The sequence below is a fragment of the Macaca thibetana genome, chromosome 14 (genome assembly GCF_024542745.1).
Source record: "Macaca thibetana thibetana isolate TM-01 chromosome 14, ASM2454274v1, whole genome shotgun sequence".
Lineage (NCBI taxonomy): Eukaryota > Metazoa > Chordata > Mammalia > Primates > Cercopithecidae > Macaca > Macaca thibetana.
This window is the reverse complement of record NC_065591.1, coordinates 105,765,854-105,789,523: the sequence shown is the minus strand read 5'-3', so window position 1 is coordinate 105,789,523 and position 23,670 is coordinate 105,765,854. Positions and strand designations below refer to the sequence as shown.

Here is a 23,670-nt window from a genome sequence, read left to right as displayed (position 1 = left end):
AGCATGTTTCTGTGGCACTGGACTGGGGCAAGATAGGGTGAGTCAGGCAGGAGCAGGTGGGCCATTCTCTTACTCCCCAGAGTGACATAACCAAGCAGGTGACTGGGCACCTCTGCAGTTACAGGAAGGGTAACTGGGGTCACCACAGGTCTGCCCTTTTGTCCTCGTCTAATTAGTCAGACTTAAATAGTAAAATATATGTTAATAATAAATATACAATAAACTTTTACTATACATATTTATTTTATGCATTCTTACTGTACATAATAAATACATGTAGTAAAAATAATAATAATATGTGGACTTCATAGAAAAATATGAAGAAAAATTAAAATCATCTGTAAACTTACGACCCAGAGACAGCCACTCTTAACATTTTGGTGTATATTCTTCCATAATTTCCTTCTGCAATGTGTATACAACAAAGTAAATATCACACACATATAATTTTGTATCCTCCTCTTTTTTTGCTTGATATCATTTCACAAGCATTTCTTTTCTTTCCTTTTTTTTTTTTTTTTTTTTTTTTTGAGACAGAGTCTCGCTCTGTCACCCAGGCTAGAGTGCAGTGGCGTGATCACTGCTCACTGCAACCCCAACCTCCCCCATCTCAGCTGATCCTCCCATCTCAGCCTCTTGAAGAGTTGGGACTACAGATGCAAGCCATGCCTGGCTAATTTTTGTATTTTTGGTAGTCCCCCAAAGGGACTAGAGGCATGAGCCATCACACCTGGCCTTGGAAGCATTTTCAATACCTTCCTTTTAAATGGAAGTGGCTTTCTTGAAAGAAGTGTTTCTTTTTTCATTGCAAGTTAAACAGACAAGTACCTATCCCTCAGGCCTCAGCTGTGTACCCCTAAAGTTGCCTGCAAGAAGAATTACTGTGCATTTCTATGTGAAGGAATCCTGCCCTAGCTCACCATTTGGGTAGATGCTCCTGTACCAACCATGGTAAGCGTCAACAACAAAACATTTTCTTTCCTTTGAATTTATTTTCCACTTGACTCTAAGTGTGGAATAGGCTAGGAACCCTGCAGTAAGGAGGAATTTTCTGAATTGTAGGAAAAGAAAGAAAGAAAAGAAAGAAAGAAAGAAAGAAAGAAAGAAAGAAAGAAAGAAAGAAAGAAAGAAAGAAAGAAAAGAAAAAAGAAAAGAAAAGAAAAGAAAAGAAAAGAAAAGAAAAGAAAAGAAAGAAGGAAGGAAGGAAGGAAGGAAGGAAGGAAGGAAGGAAGGAAGGAAGGAAGGAAGGAAGGAAGGAAGGAAGGAAAAAATAATAGAAAAGAAAAGAACAGAACTATCTTGGTCAGGGCTGCGTCCCTTTTGGTTCTCATTCCTGTGCATTATGAAATCTGTGCAAAGCATTATACCATTCACCTATAGGGTCCTTTCCTGGGGCCATTAGCGGGGTGTGGTTCTGCAACATGCAGTCCAGTTCAGGGAGCCTGGGCTACTCTTCTCTTAAGTCATGGCTTCATCACTGCACAATCCAGAAAACCATGGACAATCAGCTCCAAGCCTTTCCCTCGGGAGAATGGTGATGAGGGCAGTGAATCGAAAGAGAGCCCCAAACTTCTAGAGAATGTATAGAGCCAGGCCTCTCCAGAATTCCAGAATGAATGGCCTCAGACTCGAGGTGTGACAGCAGGATAAGGCAAGGCAAGAAGAACCAGGCTGCCTCCTGGCCACGAGGCTGAGGTCTTGAATGGGGCCCAAGCAGAGCACTATAGATTCCTAAATGCATCTTCAAGCCCAACAAAGATTCTTTTTTTTTTTTTTTTTTTTGAAACAGGATCTCACTCCATCACCCAGGCTAGAGTGCAGTAGCATGATCACAGCTCACTGCAACCTCAACCTCCCTGGCTTAGGTGATCCTTCCACCTCAGCCCCCCAAGTAGCTGAAACTACAGGGGCGTGCTACCATGCCTGGCTAATTTTTGTATTTTTAGGAGAGACAGGGTTTTGTCATGTTGCCCAGGCTGGTCTCCAATTCCTGGGCTCAAGCGATTCGCCCACCTCGGCCTCCCAAAGTGCTGGGATTATAGGCATGAGCCACCGTGCCTGGCCAACAAAGTTTTTAAGCTCCCTCTTACCTCTAAGTGGCCATTAGCAGTTAGAAATCTGAAAATTTCTAGATGACTTTCTCCTCCTGTTTATGTGCATTATGAAATCTGCATAGAGCATTATGCCATTTGTTGATGGGGTCCCTTCATACAGCCGTAAGCTAGGGTGTGGCCTTCAGCAGTAACAAACCCATTTGGGGTTGCCATTAGAATCATTTCCTCATTGGAGAGCAAATAGACACTTAATTGCTCCCCTGACACACCCTGAGCACTACCACAATGCTCCATTTTGCACCTGGGGTGTTTGTGTATATCCAGGAGGCCCTCCCTACCTCTTGCTCCACACCTAGGATGGTGTGGCCTGGGGCCCATTCCTGCCTCAGAGCCGAACCATTTGGAGACAGCTGGGAAGAAGCATTAGAAACTGAACCTGTTCTGAAAGGACAGCGCCAAAGCAGGAGGGAAGGGAGAACAAAAAAATGGAAGGTAAAACAATATTTTCACAGTTGTGGGGATCTGGAGAAGGAGAAGGGGGGAGAAGCAAAAAATAACAGGAACAAGAAGAAAAAGAAGACCAGATAGGAAGAAAGTTAGGAAAGAAACTGAGGAGGAAAAGGAAGATTGGTGGAAAAGGCAAAGAAGAAAGGGAGAAAAAAGAGAGGAAAATGAAAGGAGAAAACAAAGAGAAGGAGGAGGCGGAGGAAGGATGGAGCAGAAGTAAGAGGTGGCTGAACTATGAAGCCAGGGTGGTCTGGGTGTGGCTCACCCCTCCCCACCATAGTACTCTAGAAAAGGGGAGTGGGGTGCCAGCCATGAGCATGTGTTACGACCCCTCCAGAGGTCCTGAGAAATCCGGGAGATCCTGTCCCATGGGCCCCAAGCCTTCATTTCTGCATTGAGCTCCTGGAATCTTCTGGGACTGTCCAATTGTGTTAGGAAGGAAAGAGGATGTCCTCTGCACAGTGCGTGCATTTGAGAATTAGCTCCTTGGGTAACAGGATTAGAGGGAGCCGGGCAGGCCATGGCCTCAGATGGAGATGTATTGCCTGTGTGCCTTTCTGATGGAGCGGCAATCAAGTTTCCCCTGAAGAAATGTCCTATTAATGGATTTGATGGCACAATAGACAGGGGGAAGCTGGAGCCGTGTGGCCAGTGGCGGGGTGTAAATTGCCTCAGATGAAACTGTGGAGTCACTTTTGCCCCTTTTAAATAAGATAAGAATTAGTGCGAGGCCTTGATGAACTCGCCTTGGCCGGTGGGGATGAGGGAAAAGCAGAGGCCGGGCTAATTTGATTCCTGAGCTCTGCCTGCAGACAGCCAGGCTCCTCCCAAGGAACGGAAGCAGACACACAGATGGCAGCGATCCAGTCTGGGTAATGAAAAGCTCCGAGACTGCAGGACTCACAGGTCTGCGCCTTCCTTCCCCTTGTGTCCAGCAGCTCTAGCACTGCAGAGAGAAGGATGTGATCACACATGGGCCTCAACTTCCCACCTATCGCTGGATGCCGCTGCCCCTTGTCCTACCCCTTGTTTTTCTTGCTCCCATTATCCCGGTTAAAACACAGAGCCCAGAGAGCCTCCATGGCATGCCTTAATTCCCACAGCTAATTACAGACGGAACTGAGATCTGCCAGACTCTTGGCTCCAGTCTTTTCTATTACAGCTGTGTCTCCCATCTTCTGCAGTAAAATTTTACTAGTCTGTAAAACTTTTACCACCACAGAGCCTGACCTTTTAAAACCTATAAACGTACCAAAACTCTGCGACCTGTAGTAACATCTGGCCACACTAGGGACCCACCTGCTAGAAAAGGGCTGGGGGAGGCTTAAGGTTTGTCATCACAGTGCTAAAGGGAAGATTTACCTTCCTCTTCCCTCATCGCCCCTTTGGTTGGGCACCCATGATTGGCACTTGCTCATACGGTGCCCCTGCAGAGCCTACCTCTCTCTGTGCTACGGGTCAGATAAGGAGCACCTTTCCTATCCCCCAGTTCCAGAGACTTGATGCACCCTGGTATGGAGGCTGGAAGATTCAGGGGCTGTCTACTCATGGAGGGGGTGGAAGCCAGCAGGATGGCAAAATGCTTGACTCAGGTTTCCTAGTTCGCCTGCCTGAAGAGGCAGCAGTGGGCATGATAGGAAGGAGACAGGTACAGCAGTGTCTTCAACAGACATAGGAGAGCACCTTCCTTCCTGGTCTTCTTTGCCCTACTGTCCTATCATGTATGACTCAGAGCTTTCCTCCACCAAGACCCTGGGTCCTTGGAATGGCCCTGTTCTGCACCACTCCGCCAACAGTAGCCCCTATTCATCAAGCATATACTATGTGCCCAGTACTGTGCTCAGCTCTTTATCTTATTTAATCTTTATTTCCTATGAAGAAGATATTGTCATTACTCCCATATTGCAGATGAAAAAATTGAGGTAAAGTGGCCAGGCACAGTGGCTCATACCTGTAATCCCAGCACTTTGGGAGGCCAAGGTGAGTGGATCACTTGAGCCCAGGAATTGAGACCAACCTGGGCAACATGGTGAGACCCCACCTCTACAAAAACTAGAAAAATTAGCCTAGCATGGTGGCGCATGCCTATAATCTCAGCTACATGGGAGGCTGAGGTGGGAGGATCACCTGAGCCCCGGGAGTTTGAGGCTGCAGTGAGCTGTCTGCAGCGCTCCTGATGGTATGGGAGGGATGCTAGAGTTTGGGGAGTGTATTATTGTTATGTTATGTCTGAGCGCATGGGGTTTGGCTTCATCTGAAAGGTGGGGTTATTTTTTGTCTCCTGTCCCCATCATCTGGAAGAGGGGAAGAGGTCTCTTCTAGATCTCCAACCAGACAGGTTGGAAATTTTAAGTAGTGGCATGGTGAAGCTTTTTATTCTCAATTTTGGCCTCAAAAGGTCAGATGAATGGAAGGTCGTTCCTATTGGTTGGGTGTGTGTATTGCCATCTTCTACATGGATACAAGCAAGGAATAGGAATTTTGAAACCTGGCTGGGTGTGGTGGCTCACACCTGTAATCCCAGCACTTTTGAAGGCCAAGGCGGATGGATCCCTTGAGATCAGGAGTTTGAGAAAAGCCTGGGCAACATGGTGAGACCCCGTCTCTACTAAAAATACAAAAATTAGGGAGGTGTGGTGGTGCTCACCTATAATCCCAGCTACTCAGTAGGCTGAGGCACAAGAATTGCTTGAACCCTAGAGGCCAAGGTTGCAGTGAACTGAGATCACACCACTGCACTCCAGCCTGGGTGACAGAGTAAAACCCTGTCTCAAAAAAAAAAAAAAAAAAAAAGAAGAAGAAGGAATTAAAAACCTCAAGTGGGCCTCTGAAGTGGCACTGTACTTTTGAGACTCTATAAAGCTATTTCAGGAAAATTGCACAGGTCTAGAAGAACTGAGACCCCTGGACGTTACAAGTTCATAGTTCAATCTTCACAGACCCCTTTTGCTTACTGCCTCTGTCTCTTCTGTTAATGTATTCATTCTGGAATTTCCAACCGTCATGCTCCACATTGAGTGGAAGAGAAGGAAGGGGTCTTTGGTCCTGGTTAGGCCAACGTGGTGGCAGCAACACCTGTATGAGAGAGAGAAGCACCAGAGTAAGGTGAGATCCAAAGAACTGCATGGTACTGCTTGGTTCCTGCTCTGTCTGCCTGGAGATCTTCCTGGTGCTAAACTTTGGAGATTTGGGGACTTATGCTCATAAGGGAGGAGGTAATCTTTCATGCAAGCCATCAGGGAATGATAGGTATGAGAAATGGCAGAGCAGGCAGAATCCTTCCTTATTTCTTCCCTTTCCCCTCCTTTCCGGCACAGAAGGATGGTCTTACTCCAGTTCTTACAGGTGTTCAAGATGGAAATGTTCCAGCCTCTGGAATATCTCTCCTTCCTAGAAAATGAAACTTTCCCCTACTCATTTCCCCAAATTTCCATCAAATTCTAGCTTTTTCAACTACTTGTGGGTGGAAGCTTTTTGCTGTTCCCCAAGCAACTCAGACAACTCTAGAGTGCTCTTCCGGGTAGGCCACCCTGGAAATTGTATCTAAAATTAGCAAGCTGGTAGCAAAAGCTAGGCTTTAATGGGGCTAGTGATGGGTCATCGGCCTATTGGTCACCCCAGAGCCAGACCTGGGGGCAGAAGGTCATTTGGCTTAGATCTCTCTCTAACTCAAGAGTTAATAAACTTCAAGGAGGAAAGGACTAGAGAGGTCATCCTATTCCTGGCGAGTAGCCATTCACCCATCTGGCCACCCCAGAACTGGACCTGGGGCCAGTTAGTTGGGTTTAAATTTCTCTCTTACTTGAATTCTAAAGAACTTCTAGAAAAGAAGGGACCGAAGAGGCTATCTTATCCATCTTGTTGTTTCTGGGAAAAATAGAGGCTTAATGTATTATTAGTATTTTCTCAGAAATTTTCAAAGAGACCTCAAAAATCCCTTTGGGATTCTAAAACAAAGTTTCTTCTAATATCTAACTTTAATTGCACTTGGTACAATTTTGAATCATATCCTTGTATCCTGTGGAAATGAGTCCCATCTCCGATCCATTCTTTTCAGAGTCTGAGAAGCAGTGGAAACATAGTGGTCGTCCATGGGCTCTTCCAGAGGAAATAAAAAAAAACAGAAGCAGAGAATAATCACATTGACCAATCTTTGTATGGCCTCATGTGGTTTACAACATGCTTTCAGGCATGTTCTCTCTTACATGAATTCATTCTAACACTCTGAGGCAGGTGACTGTGTTAGTCCCTTGTGTTGCTGTAAAGAAATACCTGAGGCTGGTAAATTTATAAAGAAAAGAGGTTTATTTGGTTTATGGTTCTGCAAGCTGTGTAAGAAGCATGGTGCCAGCATCTGCTTTTGGTAAGGGACTTCAGGAAGCCTCTACTCATGGTAAAAGGGGAGTGGGGAGCAGACATGTTCCATGACTAGAGAGGGAGCAAGAGAAAGAGGAGATGCCAGGCTTTTAAGAATAATCAGGGCTGGGCACAGTGGCTCAAGCCTGTAATCCCAGTACTTTGGGAGGCCGAGGCAGGCAGATCACGAAGTCAGGAGATCGAGACCATCCTGGCTAACACACTGAAACCCCGTCTCTACTAAAAATACATAAAAATTAGTCGGGCGTGGTGGCGGGCACCTGTAGTCCCAGCTACTCAGGAGGCTGAGGCAGGAGAATGGAGTGAACCCGGGAGGCGGAACTTGCAGTGAGCCGAGATCTCGCCACTGCACTCCAGCCTGGGTGACAGAGTGAGACTCCGTCTCAAAAAACAAACAAACAAACAAACAAGGGCCGGGCTCGGTGGCTCACGCCTGTAATCCCAGCACTTTGGGAGGCTGAGGCAGGTGGATCACAAGGTCGGGAGATCAAGACCATCCTGGCTAACATGGTGAAACCCCGTCTCTACTAAAAATACAAAAAATTAACCTGGCATGGTGGCAGGCACCTGTAGTCCCAGCTACTCGGGAGGCTGAGGCAGGAGAATGGCGTGAACCTAGGAGGCGGAGCTTGCAGTGATTGCAGTGAGCTGAGATCACCCCATTGCACTCCAGCCGGGACGACAGAGCGAGACCCCATCTGAAAAAAAAAAAAAAAAATCAGGTCTTTCGTGAACTAATAGAGCAAGAACTCACTCATTACTATGAGCATGGCCCAAGCCATTCATGAGAGATCTGCCCCCATGACCCAAACACCTCCCGCTAGGCCCCACCTCTAACACTGGATCTCATTTCAACATGAGAGTTGTGGAGGACAAATACCCAAACCCTATCAGTGACATTACACTTATTTTACACACGAGGAACTATAACTCTGAGATATTTACTGACTTGCCCAAGGTCTCTCAGCTATGTATGACCAAGCCCGGTACAGAACCCTAAGCCAAGCTAAGACAGCACTCCTGAAGATCTGATTCTGTCTTCTGCCTTTTCTACTGAGGAAAAATGTAAACAGGAAGAAAAGACAACAATTGTAACAGTTGTTGTCTTTCAGGGTAGAATGTATGTCTGGCAGACAGGGTGGGGAGAAAGACGTTTTTCACTCTCCACCCTGTTATGCTTTAAATTTTATTTTTAAAAATGAGTGTTTTATTTTTTAAAAAAATGAAGTGAGTTTTTAATAAGAAGCAATGGGAAAATGAAATAGAGCGTGGCCCCAGTCTTGGTTCCATTGTGGACTATGTGAACTTGGGCAAACCAACTAAACTGTCTCAATTGCATATTCAACTTCATCACCTATCTAATGGGAATAAAGAAACAATTGCCCTGCCTACCAAATTCACCTATGTATTGAATTCACCAGACTTTTTGGGAATATTATAGTTCAGTAATTATTAACCTGGAATGGGTAAGGCAATATCAACATCACCTGGTTCAAATTATGCATGCCCCTTCTCCCAGATATTCTGATATCCACTCTCTCTTCCCCCTACACAGAAATCATAAAAACCGTAATTCACGGTGCTACGCTTTCTGGAATCTCCATGACATGTCTCTTGGAATCAACTCATGTAATCATTGGTTGATTACATGACAGTGATCATTACATGATTACTGCTCTGTATCACTGTCTATTGGGCACTGGCAACACAGCTGAAGGGAGACAGGCTCGCTGGGGGTCACCACAGAGGTTCCATCCGCAACTACGCCCGGAAGGGTGCCCCCTACCCCAGGGCCAAGTGGAAGATCTACGGATGCAGTGGGGTTCACGGTTGATATAGTTTGGATGTTTGTCCCCTCCAAATTTCATGTTTTGAAATGTGATCCCCAAGCTTGGAGGTGAGGCCTAGTGGGAGGTGTTTGTGTCATGGGGGTGGATCCTTCTTGAATGGCTTGGTGCCCTCCCCATGGTGATGAGTGAGTTCTTGCTTGATTTGTTCATACAAGAGCTGGTTGTTGCAGAGCTGAACCCCCTTGCCCTCTTTCTCTTTCCTCTTCTCTCACCATTGAAGCCTGCTCCCCTTCACCTTCCACCAGCAGTGGGAGTTTCCTAAAGCCCTCACCAGAAGCAGATGCTGGCACTATGCTTCTGGTGTAGTCTGCAGAACCATGAGCCAAACGAACTTTGCTTTATAAATTATTCAGCCTCGAGTATTCCTTTAGAGCAGTGCAAGATGGCCTAAGACAATTGTTGCCCTTTTGCTTTTCAAACCATCTCAAAAGCTTTGTGTCGTATCCTGAATAATGGCCCCAAAGATACTCAGGTCCTAATCCCTGGGACCTATAACTCTTACCTTAGATGGCAAAAGGGAAAATTCCAGATGTGATTAAATTAGGGATCTTGAGATGAGAAGCTATGCCAGGTTGCCAGGGTCAGCCCTAAATGTAATGATTTAGTGTCCTTATTAGAGAGAGGCAAAAGATTTGATGATGGAAGAGAAGGCTGTGCATGACAGAAGCAGAAACTGGATTTGAACCTTGAAGATGGAGGAAGGGGACATGAACTGAAGAATGCCAGTGACCCCTAGAAAATGAAAAAGGCAAGGGCACAGATTCTCCCCTGAGAACCTCCAGAAGGAAGCAACTCGACCGGCAGAATTGGTTTAACCCAGTGAAACTGACTTCGGACCGTTGACCTCCCAATCTGTAAGAGAATAAACTCGTGTTGTTTTAAGCCGCTAAATTTGTGGTAATTCTTCACTGCGGCAAAGGAAAACGAACCCATGCCATTCCACAGGCAGCGCCCATTTTGCAATCACCAGCACAAATCCTAGTTTTGTTTTCTTACATCACACAAAACCTCAGACCCTCGGAGGCCAAGGTTGGGGCGGGAGGACCCCACAATATCCTGAGTGATTTTCAGCCCTTCTGGTCTCCTGTTCCTCCTCTGGAGTGTTCTAAGTTGAGCTACCCTCTTCTTCCTCCTTCTCTGGAGCAATTCTACCTCTGTAAATAGACCCTGAAGTGTCTCGCTGGCCTGGAGTAGCTTCCTGGAGAGGACCCTCTCAATCTTCCTGGTTCCAAGCATTTAATTAGTCCTAAATGAAGAGTCCTGCAGAAACGCTCAGCAGTCTGCATGTATGCTGACATAATCACATTTGCACATTGGCTGTTGCCACTGATTGGCAATCCTGGAAATTTTCCTTCCTCTCTGGGTTCCCTGAAGGTGGTTTCATGCATGCAGAGAGCAGCAGCACTTCCCAAAGCCTGTCCTCTTGTTTCAGAGGACTCTTCTAAATCCTCTATCTTGATTTGTCATTGTACTGAACAAGGGTCGAACTGAACAGCCCCAGAGTATTCCTGAACTTCACACATGAACATACAAATGGCCACGATTCAGTGTTCCTAGGCTTGAGATTTTTGTATATTGTCTCATTTATTCACCACAACGACCCTGCAAGGTAGAGTTACTATTCCCACCTTTCCGATGAGGAAACGTCAGCTCAGTGCACTGAGGGAAGCAGTCGAGCTTGGTGATTGCAAACTATGCGGTAACTGTGAGCACTGTGCCTCAAATATTCCAGTTCTCTCCCTTTCTGGGCACTTGTAAGGATTGTACTTCCTGGCCTTGTGGTAGTAGTTCGGGGGGTTGCATGACAAGGAGAGTAGGACACTGAGTTATGAGCAGAAAGGACGTGTATATCTTTTTTTTTTTCTGAGATGGAGGCTCCCTCTGTCACTCAGGCTGGAGTGCAGTGGTGCAATCTGGTCTCACTGCAACCTCCACCTCCCAGGTTCAAGCAATACTCCTGCCTCAGCCTCCCTAGTAGCTGGGATTACAGGTGTACGCCACCACGCCCTGCTAATTTCTGTATTTCTAGTAGACATGGGTTTCACCATATTGGCCAGGCTGGTCTCAAACTCCTGACCTCGTGATCTGCCCACCTCGGCCTCCCAAAGTGCTGGGATTATAGGCATGAGCCACCGCGCCCGCCATTCTTTTTTTGTTTTTGTGTTTCGAGACAGAGTCTCACTTGCTCTGTCACCCAGGCTGTAGTACAGTGGTGTGATCTAGGCTCACTGCAACCCCCACCTCCTGGGTTCAAGCAATTCTCCTACCTCAGCCTCCCGAGTAGCTAGAACTACAGGTGCCTGCCACCACACCTGGCTAATTCTTGTATTTTTAGTAGAGATGGGGTTTCACCATATTGGCCAGGCTGGTCTCGAACTCCTGACCTTAAATGATTCACACCCACCTCACCTTCCCAAAGTACCGGGATTACAGGTGTGAGTCACCACACCCAGCCACGTGTGTATCTTTCTCTGCCATGGTGACTGGTGATGTTCCCAATGGAGGCTGCAGCAGCCTGGGTCTCAGGGCGAGGACATAAGACCAGAGCTGGGGCTGACCTCTGTGGGCACAGAGCTTGCTGTCGTAAACCACAGAGATCTGGGGATCATGTGTTACCACAGCAATAACCTAGCCTGTCCTAACATCATTCAAATGCCAACGCTGCCACTTCCTAGCTACATGCCTTGGACAAGTCAATCAGCCTCTCTGAAGCTTGGTAGGATGGATACATGTCACCTACCGCAGAGTTTCGGGGGGGACTTAATGAGGTGATCTGAGTAAGATTCTTTTCCCTTTTTTTTTTTTTTTTTTTTTTTTTTTTTGAGATGGAGTCTCGCTCTGTCACACAGGGTGGAGTGCAGTGGCATGATCTCAGCTCACTGCAATCTCTGCCTCTTGGGTTCAAGTGATTCTCCTGCCTCAGCCTCCCGAATAGCTGGAATTACAGGCATCCACCACATGCCCGGCTAATTTTTGTATTTTTAGTAAAGATGGGGTTTTATTGTGTTGGCCAGACTTGTCTCAAACTTCTGGCCTCAAGTGATCCACCTGGCCTCAGTCTCCCAAAGTGTTGGGATTACAGGCCACCGTGCTGGCCTGGCCTAGCCCCATTTCTGACACCTCTCCCTTCCCCGCTTCCCTTACCATTTACATCTCTTCGGCCTGGGCAGGGAGGCCTGTGGGGACCTCAGGATTTCAGCCCAAGGCAATGTGTGCATCTTCTCACCTGGAGTGGTGCGGGGCCTCTTCCCCAGCAGGGCATAACACTGCATGGGGATGATAACCCCTCACCTTTGCAGCTTCCACCCCAGGAGCTCAGGTAATGCCTCCCCAGCTCCCTGGGGTGGGAAGGGCATGGGCTCTTACTCTCACCACTTTGCTTTTCAGAAGAAGCTACTAAAGCTGCTTGGTGTTCAAGCAAATAATCCTGATACCAAATTCTGCTCTTTCACTCACGCATTGTGTGATGGTAGGCAGGGTTCTTAAACTGGCTGAGCCTTAGTTTCTGTATTTGTAAATGTAACATACCATGGAAGATGGTCATGGGGGCTAAATTAGCTGCACCAAGTCCTCATACAATGCATGACACAAACACGCTTCCCACTTCAGTAGCTATCAGTAATCATTATCATTGTCTTTAGTGTTATCTTGGGTATACTGTTATTTTCTCTCAGCCTCATCTGCAGAATGAGAGCTTTGCATGAGCTGGTCTAGATTCTCCCCCAACTTTGAGTTACTGCCTCAGACACATGTACACACACTCTCTCTCTCTTGCCCAAAGAGGCAGAGTAGGGGATCCCAGGCCTATAAAGCCAGAATAGCAAGCCAGGGCTCTGCCTAGTGCCCTCTGTGTCAAGTTCAGGATGGCAGGGAGAGGGATGTGGTGGCTGAAGTGCAAGGGAGTAGGGTGTGATGGGAGGACAGGCTGCGTGGCAGAAGAGTCAACAGGCTCAGGGGGACCTAAGTGCCTGGAGTGCAGCCCCAGAGCCATCTCCTGTAGCCTTGGATGCAATGTCCTGTAAAATCTAATGGGTGTTTGAAACATTACCAGAAAGGGAAGATCGGGGAGATGGAGAGAGCTTTCATCCCTCCCATGGACCAGGGCTGAGACATGGAGGCAGCAGGGAGAACAGGCCACTTGGCAGCCTGGGACAAGAATGAGAAGACAGAGCATCCGGTCTACAAGGGTGACACCTCCCCTGAGCACTGGCACCTCTGGGAGGAAGGGGAAGGAGCAGTGGCAGCAGCACAGCCTCCCCTGTCGCCTGGGATTCTTTCCCCATCACTCTCCACCACCAGGGCTCTGGTAGGAGGTGGTGGCCAGGCGCTTCCCTTGCTGCAGCCCGGCTGGCTACCTTCCGGGGAAACTGGCATGGATGCTCCTTCATCCAGAACTCTCCAGGCCTCTGCCCTGTGCCAGCCTGTGTGCTAGAAGCTGGAGAAACAGAAGGATGGCAACCGCATGGTCCCTCTGGTCTCAGGCCTACCTCTACCTAATGTCTTATGTTTCATGCTCTGGGGAAAGGGAAGCATTTGGATGAACAAAAGGGCTGTGTCTGTGGGAGGAGAGTCAACTAAAGGACGCTTCTCCCTCCGGAAGAGGGACTCACACAACCAAGGGCACTGGGCAGAGGATCCCTTGAGGTACCATGACCATAACTCAGCAAGCAGGAGGGCCCAGAGGCTGGCCCAGGGCAGCAATTGGGCTCTGGGAAACAAGGGGCCGCCTGATCGCTGGTGCTGGCAGCCCCGTCTCGTCCTCCAGAAAAGAGGGTGTTCACTGCAGAGGAAGGGGGCCATGGAAGAGGCCCTCATTGCCCTTCACTCACTCTCTCCTTGGACGGCACGCACAGAGCCGTCTCTGCCATCTGCCTGCAGCCTATAATTCAGCCGCCCAGCTGTGCTGAGTGCTCGACTGCTCTGATTGTGAGGCGGGGAGATTACCGAGTGCAGCGCAGTGATTGGCAGGTGCCCCGTGGACCCAGCTGTCCTGGTAGCAAGGGTGGGCTGTATGTAACGCTGGGCTGCCTCTGAACACCCAGCTCCTCAGGCCTCCTGGAGTCCACACTCTCACCTTTTACCTCCATCGTTCTTCCATCCCTGCTTCTGCAAAGACAATGTACATAGCAGTCCCCTGAGAAAATGGTTGGAAGTCAGACTCAGACTCAGGAGGTCTGGGAGGACCTGAAATTCTGCATTTCTGACAAGTCCCAAGCGACGCTAATGCTGCTGATCCTGGACCCACACTCTGAGGAGCAAACCTGGCAAGTTTACAAAGCGCTTTCATATGTGATCTCCCTGGGCTCTCATAACAGCCCTGTGGCAAGGTGGTAATGAAGAAGGATTCCTATCCTTCTCAATGCCTGAATGTCAGGCACTGTGCTCAGCACTTCATAAATCTTACCTTATTCCATTCTCTCAACACCTCAGCAAAACACCTCTTTCCAGGCTGGGTGCGGTGGCTCACGCCTGTAATCCCAGCATTTTGGGAGACAGATCGCTTGAGGTCAGGAGTTTGAGACCAGCCTGGGAAACAAGGTGAAACCCTGTCTCTACTAAAAATACAAAATACAAAAATTAGCTGGACATGGTGGTGGATGCCTGTAATCCCACCTACTCAGCAGGCTGATGCAGGAGAATCGCTTGAACCCAGGGGCGGAGGTTGCAATGACCCGAGATCGTGCCACTACACTCCAGCCTGGGTGACAGAGGGAGACTGTCTCAAACAAACAAAGAAACAAACAAAACCCACAAAATTCCATTCTGGAATTTCCAGATGGAAAAGAACTGAGGTTCGAAGATAGTGAAGTAACTTGCCCAGAGTCACAAACCTAATGAGTGGTGGGGTTGGAAATGAAATTAATTTATTATAACATGAGCCCCTCCCTCTTACATGTAAAGTTGGCAAATATGAGCGGCTTCTAAGAAGTAGAGCTCGGCAAGACGTGATGGCTCACGCCTGTAATTTCAGCACTTTGGGAGGCTGAGGCAGGTGGATCACTTGAGTCCAAGAGTTCAAGACTAACCTGGGCAACATAGTGAGACCCCATCTCTACCAAAAATACAAAAATTAGCTGGGCATGGTGGTGCGTGCCTATAGTCCCAGCTACTTGGAAGACTGAGGTGGAAGGATCGCTTGAGCCCAAAAGGTTGAGGCTGCAGTGAGCTGAGATTGTGCCACTGCACTCTAGCCTGGGTGACAGAGTGAGACCCTGTCTCTATTTAAAAGAAAGAGGTCAAGGCAGCACGTCTAGAGTGAGAGTGCACCTGTCCAAGAGCATGGAGTCTGAACCCAGGATACTTAGATTTGAATCCTAGTTTAGTCACTTTCTAGCTCAGTGATCTTGGGCAACTTACCTAATCTCTCTGTGCCTCAGTCTTTTTTCAACTGTGAAATGGGAATGATAATACTAAGGTTATTATGAGGATTATACATATTATGAGATTTCATTATACATATCCTCATATATGTAATTTTCATAACATCCCTAGTATTACCTATAACTCTATCTATCTATCTCTCTATCTCTCTCTCTCTCTATCTATCTACCTACCTACTGAGAGAAATTCTAATGGTCTAGAATACTGCCACCCAAAGCATCAGCACACTGCTTGGCACATGGCAAGGATTATCCCTCACCCGATGTCACCTGTGGCTGACAGCACTAATTCATTACAGCATGCTTTCCCACGGAGCCCACTGGTGGCCCAAAAATCTGTCTCCAGACAGCTTCTGCAAAACCATCAGGTTTGCACTCAGATGAAATCCATGTCAGCTCTAAGTAACTGTGCCGTAGTGGAACTTAAATGCATGTTTCTGACCCCCAAACCTGTATTCTTTTTACTACATCAATTCTGTTGGATTAAAAGCTCCTTTAAGGCCAGAAACTCTGAGAGTCCTATTCAAGGTGCTATTCCGGCACCTGGCAAGGCCCCTGACACAGACCTGATGCTCAAGTTACTACTACCAAATGAGTGGGTGAGTGGATTAAAGCATGAATGAATATGTCTTGCCCAGGTTTCATCAAATATCTTTTCCTGCATGCTTCCCACAATATCCGACATTGTCACCTCGAGAGCCAGTCCTTTGAGTTCTGCTGCCCATTTCCACTAAACTACCCAGAAAACCAGAAGAAAAGGATACGTCCCTGACTGGAATCTCAGAGGGGCTGTATTAACCGTGTCTTTTATTTGTTATATTCTAATGATTTGACGTCTGGGGCCTTGCTGACCCTGGAGAGACTGCCCCTTCCGGGTTAGCCAATTCCTAGAGAGAGTAAACAACTCGCCTACAAGCACATTTTTCAAATACAAACCAATCCAGAGCCCACATCCCCACTAACCTTTTTTATCAGGTTCTCATACTCCAGGCCACTATCCTCATGCCCTAATCATCCCAGAGCTGGATATCAGACAACTAGGCAGAGTCACCATGCCTCAGAGTCCCCTGAAGTGATTCACGCTAGCCCATCCTAAGCCTGCTTACCCTGCCTTACCTGCTCCTTCCTGCAGAAACAATTAAGGCTCTTCCTCACAGTGCCTTCCCACCCCTAACCCTGTAATCAACCTGGGTGTTTTCTGGTGTGCGTGCCTTGCTTCCCATGGTGTAGTGTGGCTCACGCTCCCCTGTTGGGAACTATGAGTAATAAACTATCTTTTGCAGCAATTGTCTCCTGATCTATTGGCCTTGCCAATACCTCAAATTTTGAATTAGTATGTTACATTTTAAAGCAAGGGCAGAGCCAAAGAGAATCCCCTTGCCGGGCACGGTGGCTCACGCCTGTAATCCCAGCACTTTGGGAGGCCGAGGCGGGTGGATCACAAGGTCAGGAGATCGAGACCATCCTGGCTAACACAGTGAAAACCCGTCTCTACTAAAAATACAAAAAAATTAGCCAGGCGTGGTGGCGGGCGCCTGTAGTCCCAGCTACTCGGGAGGCTGAGTCAGGAGAATGGCATGAACCCAGGAAGCGGAGCTTGCAGTGAGCCAAGATGGCACCACTGCACCCCAGCCTGGGTGACAGAGTGAGACTCCATCTCAAAAAAAAAAAAAAAAAAAAAAAAAGGATTCCCTTCCATGAAGCCTAAAATTTTGTCTTTAATATGGAATCAACCTAAGCGTCCATCAAGAGATGAATGCATAAAGAAAATGTGGTACATATACACAATGAAATATTATTCAGTTATAAAATAAGAATTAAATAGTCATTTGCAGCATGAATGGAACTAGAGGTCATTATGTTAAGTGAAATAAGCCAGGCATAGAAAGACAAAATTGCATGTTCCCATTTACATGTAGGAGCTAAAAACAAAACAAAGCAAACAGAATGATGGTTACCAGAGTCTGGGAAAGGTAGTGGGGAGGGAGAGGGGATAAAGAACAGACAGTTAACGGGTACAAAAGTCCAGTTAGATAGAAGGAATGAGATCTAGTAACTAGTAGCACAATAGGACAACTATAGTTAACAATAATTTATTGTACATTTCAAAATAACCAAAGAGTGAGGCCGGGCACAGTGGCTCATGCCTGTAATCCCAGCAGTTTGGGAGGCCGAGGTAGGTGGATCACTTGATGTCAGGAGCTCGAGACCAGCCTGGCCAACATGGTGAAACACTGTCTCTACTAAAAAATACAAAAATTAGCCAGACCTGCTAGTGTGTACCTGTAAATAGATACTCAGGAGGCTAAGGCAGGAGAATCGCTTAAACCCAGGAGGCAGAGGTTGCGGTTAACTGAGATCACACCACTGCACTCCAGCTTGGGCGACAAAGCAAGACTCTGTCTCAAAAGAAACAAACAAACAAATAAAACCCAAAATAACTGGAGAGTGGAGTTGGAATGTTCCTAACACAAATAAATGATAAATACTTGAGCTGATGGATATTTCAGTTACCCTGATTTGATCATTATGCATTGTATACTTATATCAGAATATCATATGTACCCTGTAAATATGTACCCATAATTAAAAATATTTTTAAAAATAAAGTTGTATCTTTAATGTTTTATTCCAAATTTTTGTTTCTTTGCCAAAATACGTCAGTACCTATTTTCATAGGAAAGTAAATAATTCTCCTATTAACATACTGTTGAGTAAAATCAATGCTTCAGAAGAGAAATCATGTTCATTCTGGAGCTTTGAGTATACCTGGCACACTGCTGAGCCATGCTAGGGATAAATGTACCCAAGGTTGAAAATTTGGCATGAACTCATGTCACCAATTTGTGTTTCAGAACAGATTAATTTTAAATGACTGTATTTAAAAGGCATTGGCACAGTGGAAGGATTTTGATTTCATTTGTGCACAGTGTCCGGGAAGGTAGATTTGGGAAGAGCACAACAGTGAGATGTCCTTTGGGCAATGTGCCGACATAAGTCCCTGGGTAGATACGAGTGGGAAAGAGGAAGGAATGAGAGGCAACTTCAGCTACTGCACAAGCTGGCCAAAGCCAGCCCCACGTGCAAAAGGAGAAGGAGACTCATGTAAGGAAGAGCTGCAAGCCGAGACTGGGCAGGGATGTGGGGAGAAAAAGAACTGCCAAAGCACCTGATTCCCTTGCCCTCAGCCTGGCGCTGTCCAAAGAGGATGAGCAGGATGACCAGGAACTGGCTGTCCACGTGCAGCCTGGGTCACCAGTGGCACTGAGGAGGGATGACCATCCTGCTAGACTTACATACACCCTAGGCCTTCAAAGCCCAGCACAGGCTGTGGGAGAGGCAGAGAGGGTGAGGTAAAGGGGGAGCAAGGGGCTCCCTCTCACTTAGATCTGGAGTCTTGCCTGACACAGAGGCCGCCCACAGCCCAGCGGTTCCTTCCACCCCTGCAGAAAACCTTGCTGCAATCCCTGCTTTATGGCCTCTGCCAAATGAAGCACAAACTTAACTACATCACCTCCCCGACAGGACGGGGGAGGGGGCTGGGGGCAGCGTGCTGGGCTTCTTCAGCCCCCTAATCTAATCACTGGCGTGGGTCATTTCAATTACGGACACCAGAGTGTGGTGGGGGGGCGTGGCTGCTCATAAAAGCCTCCATGCTGTTGCTCAGCTAATTATGAAGCTCTTACTGTCTCCGCAGGTAAATAACTCAGGACGGAGCAGTTCCGGCTGCTGAGATGGAGTCTGATCCAGGGAACAGGACAAGGTAGGCTGAGCTCGACAGGGCGATGGCTGAGGTGGAGCCCAGGGTCACAAACGGGGTTGCAAGGAAGGAAGCCCAACCTTCCTGAAGGGCTGTCTGCCCTGAGGACAATCCACCACGCAGAAATTGGTGGATTTTACCTTAACACCCAAGCTCTGAAGTTTCCTAGAAGCCTCAGAGCCACAGGGCAGGATAAAACTTAGACTCCACCCACTTCTACTAACCTTGCCTTAAAATGTGTAATTAGATCTCTGAGAAGTGAGAGCACCTGGGGAAGCCTTGCGGCTGAGCTGAGAGGAGGATGAATTCTAGCAAGGGCGCTTTCACTCTGGCTCCCCTCATGGCAACTCGTTCAGTTCTGGCTTATGCAGGCTGGGAATTCAGACCACAGGAGACGTGCTGTATCACAGTGATTTAAAAGGTGAAAAAGCTCAGCTTCCTTTATCATGGCAGCTCCTGCTCCTCTAGGACAACTGCAAAAGGTGTGGCAGGTATCTCCGGAGGAAAGGGAGACCCTCTGCCACCTGATTATTAGCAATACTCAAGGCTGCAGAGGCTCGGGGAGGTCATCAGAGCAGCACTTAGAAGTCAGCTTGTAATATAATTGAGGCCAGGTGTGGTGGCTTGTGCCTGTAATCCCAGCACTTTGGGAGGCTGAGGCACGAGGATCACCTGAGGTCGGAAGTTGGAGAGCAGCCTGGCCAACATGGTGAAACCCCGTCTCTACTAAAAATACAAAAATTAGCCAAGTGTGGTGGCGTATGCCTGTAGTCCCAACTACTCAGGAGGCTGAGACACGAGAATCGCTTGAACCCAGGAGGTGGAGGCTGCAGTGAGCCAAGATCACACCACCGCACTCCAGCCTGGGTGACAGAGTGAGACTCTGTCTCAAAAAAAAAAAAAGAAAAGAAAGGAAGGAAGAAAGGAAGAGAGAAAGAAAGAAAGAAAGAAAGAAAGAAAGAAAGAAAGAAAGAAAGAAAGAAAGAAAGAAAAGAAGAAAAGAAGGAAAGAAGGAAAGAAGGAAGGAAGGAAGGAAGGAAGGAAGGAAAGAAGGAAGAAGGAAAAGAAAGAAGGAAAGAAAGAAGAAAAAGAAAGAAGAGAAAGAAAGAAAGAAAGAAAGAAAGAAGAGAGAAAAGAGAAGAAGAGAGAAAGAAAGAGAAAGAAAGAAAGAAAGAAAGAAAGAAAGAAAGAAAGAAAGAAAGAAAGAAAGAAAGAAAGAAAGAAAAAGAAAGAAAGAAAGAAAATTGAGAGAACCAAGTACAAAGGGGGAAGATCCCTGGAGAATCCCTGACCAGCCTGCGTACTGGGAGAACAGGGTAGAGCCATGGAAAGTTCGTGCCCTTTGTCGGGGAGGGGGAGGAGCCTGGCCTCTCTCTCCTGTTCTGGGGTGTGGTAACTGGGAATTCAATTTGTGAGGTGGGAAAACTGGCTAGCAGACTCTTGCTTTGCTGAGAGTCCCTATTCCCTTTTTTTTTTTTTTTTTTTCCTTTTTGGCTAGTAAATTCCATTTTTCTTACCCTTCAAAGTGTCTGCAAGCCCCATTTTTCATGGCTGAATGACAAGGACCCTGTTTTTAGCTGCACTAAGGAGAAAGTTCTACAACATGATGAACTGGGGCTGCCTGGCTGGCCCGGGAGTTAACTAAGTCTTTATTCTAGACATCAGTGAAGTCCCCAGAGCTGGAGCTGTGATTTCTTGGTGAGTGCTAAAACCACCTTGGATTCTGGGAAAGAGCAGATGGTGGGAGCGTTCACAGCTGGGAGAATCCCATTTTTGCTCTGTTCCTCAGTTTCCTTTCTCTATGAAACAGGAATCATGAAATGTATGAACATTTGGAGGGGCTGAGCTAAAGCTGCTCGGCAAATAAGGGCTGCTGGCGCCCCATATTCCTCCCACCACATAGGACACTATTCCAGGAGGAGGTCTGTAGTGCCATTTGTTCACGATGTTGTCGAAGAAAAGAGTCAAACTCTGTAAAATATTGGAAGAGATTTATTCTGAGCCAAATAGGCGAGACCATGGCCAGTGACACAGCCCCCAGGAGACCCTGAGAACATGTGCCCAAGGTGGTCAGGGCACAGCATGGTTTTGTACGTTTTAGGGAGACATGAGACATGCATCAAATACATTTAATGTATATATTGGTTCTGTCCAGAAAGAGGCGACAACTTAAAGCCAGTGGGGCAGAGGGTTTCAGATCCTAAGTAGATTTAAAATTTTTCTGATTGGCAATTGTTTAAAAGACTTATTATCAATAGAAAGGAATGTCTGGATTATGGTAAGGGGTGTGGAGACCAAAGTTTTATCATGCAGATGAAGCTTCCAGGCAGCAGGCTTCAGAGAGAATAGATTGTAAATGTTTCTTTTTTTTTTTTTTTTTTGAGACAGAGTCTCACTGTGTTGCCCAAGTTGGAGTGCAGTGGCGCGATCTCAGGTCACCACAACTTCCGCCTCCTGGGTTCAAGCAATTATCCTGCCTCAGCCTCCCAAGTAGCTGGGATTACAGGCGCACGCCACCATGCCCCGCTAATTTTTGTATTTTTAGTAGAGATGGAGTTTCACTATGTTGGCCAGGCTGGTCTTGAATTCCTGACCTCAAGTGATCCACCTGCCTCGGCCTCCCAAAGTGCTGGGATTACAGACGTGAGCCACTGCGCCTAGCCAGATTGTAAACGTTTCTTATCAGACTTAAGATCTGTGTTGATGTTAATGTTGGTGCTGGCCAACTTTTCCAGAATTCCGAAAGGGAGGAGAGCATAATAAGTCATGTCCGACACCCCCTTCCCATCATGGCCTGAACCCCAGTGGTTCAGGTTAACTTTGGGATGTCCTCACTGAAAGGATGGAGTCCATTCAGATGGCTGAAGGGCCCTTAGAATTTTATTTTTGGTTTGCAATGTCATTGCTTCAGGACACAGACCTGACTCTGGGGCTTTGAATGAGTTCTGGGCTGCAGTTGAAATTAAGGCCACTTGGCACTAGACAGGAAGTGCACACGGGGACCAGTTTGGTGGCCAGGCTTCACTCTTAAAGGGCTGCTTGTTAGAGGCTGATGTAAAGAACCTGGGCAATGTCACCTGAGAATGGAACAAAGGTACGTTGCATGTGAGACGAAATGGGAAGTCCCTTTGGCAACCTGTGCCACACAAGTTTCTCTGTAAGGAGGCATGTGACGGCTTCAGCCCTTGGCCTTTGGATCCTATAATAGTGGAACAACTAAGGGAGTACCAGAGCCCATGACTGGATTCTGAAAGAGGGAGCTGGAAATCGGATCCCACACCAAAACTCAAAACTGGAGTCCATCTGTTGATAGGAAGCAGGTCTTATCTTTATTTTGTGATACATTATTTACTTTTCAAAGCATTGTTCAATACATTCTTTCATTTTGATCCTCATAATTCTGTGAGGGGGTAGAGTAAATATAAACATTCCCAATTTCAAATAAGGTAAATTGAAGTCTGAGAAATTAAGCTCATGGAGGTCCCCTGGCTAGAAAATGGCAGAGCCAGGACCACGATCATCAGGACTCCTGACTCTGACACTGGTGCTTTCTCCAAGACGTAGTTGGGAAGGAGAGAGACCCCACAGTGAGGAGTTCACCACAGGCCTTTTCCTGCTTTCCTCCTCTGTTAACTGGAGGAGGAAGTAGAGAAAGCCAGAATCGACATGGATGGGAAGCTAAGGGGCCATTGGGACCGTGATGCCTAACTGAGCACATCAAAGCAGAGGAGGCCAGCAGTAGAAAGTAGGAAGCGAGGAAGGAAACAGGTGGAGGTTTGCATGGACACTTCCTGTTCACAAACTTCTTATGTTCCTCATTTCATTAACAGCAGCAGTGGAATTTCATGGACAATTGGCGCTGAGCACTAACTGGGAGGTAATGAGAGAGGGAGGATGCAGGTAAAGGCTGTTTGAATTTAAATTCTTTTTCTTCGAGGGGATGGAGGGGGGCAGATTTTTCTAAAGGCAATTTTAGTGCTGGGAAAGGTTTCTAGCAAACAGCTTTTGGAGTTTTGCGTCTTCTGCTGACAGCGTTAGGACTGATGACTATCACACAGCCCACTGTGTTCTGTCGACTTTTAGATGATGGCACCAGATAAGAGAGAGAAGGATGCCCAGAGACTGGGGGTCTGACCTTCGATAGATTTTGCCTCTCAGACGTGGGAAAACACACTAGATAGTTGTCCACTCATCAGCAGTGAGCTAGAATGAGTCTCCCGGCAATAGTTATTGCAGAATCACCATATGATATAAAACTCTGTATGGACCTGGGCATAGATGGGGCATTAAACCGGAAGGAAAAAATAGGGTAACTATTCTAGGAGTGTGTTGTCTATATGACAGATCACAAACACACACACACGAAGGCATAAAGCATTCAAAGGGAGAAGGATATAAGGTAAGGTAAGACTAAAGGTAGAGATAAGTGGGGAGTCGGGGTGGTCAGGTGAAAAGGCTGTGGGGAAGAAGGCTGTTTTGAGCAAGGCTCTAGGACAGAGTTGAAATACAGATTGCCGAAGCAACAGAAGAATACGTCAGATAGAAGTAGAAGCTTAGATGGAAATAAACCCTTTCCCGAAGAGGATGGCAAGCGGGTCGGCTTGGCTGGATTGAAGAGACTGTGATAGAAAACAATGGAAGAGGCAAGTAGAGTCAAATACAAAAAGAAGGCCATTTTGTGGGAGGGTTGAATTCTAATCTTAGGATTCAGGTTATGAGGCCACAATACACATTTGTCTACT

The 23,670-nt window shown here is 47.0% G+C and overlaps 1 protein-coding gene across 1 annotated transcript in view; it reads right to left on the bottom strand.

The window, feature by feature from the left end:
• The window catches only part of REXO2 (RNA exonuclease 2), a 1,032,599-nt gene that overhangs the window by 482,411 nt on the left and 526,518 nt on the right, over positions 1-23,670 (bottom strand). The gene's annotated exons all lie outside the window — the stretch shown is intronic.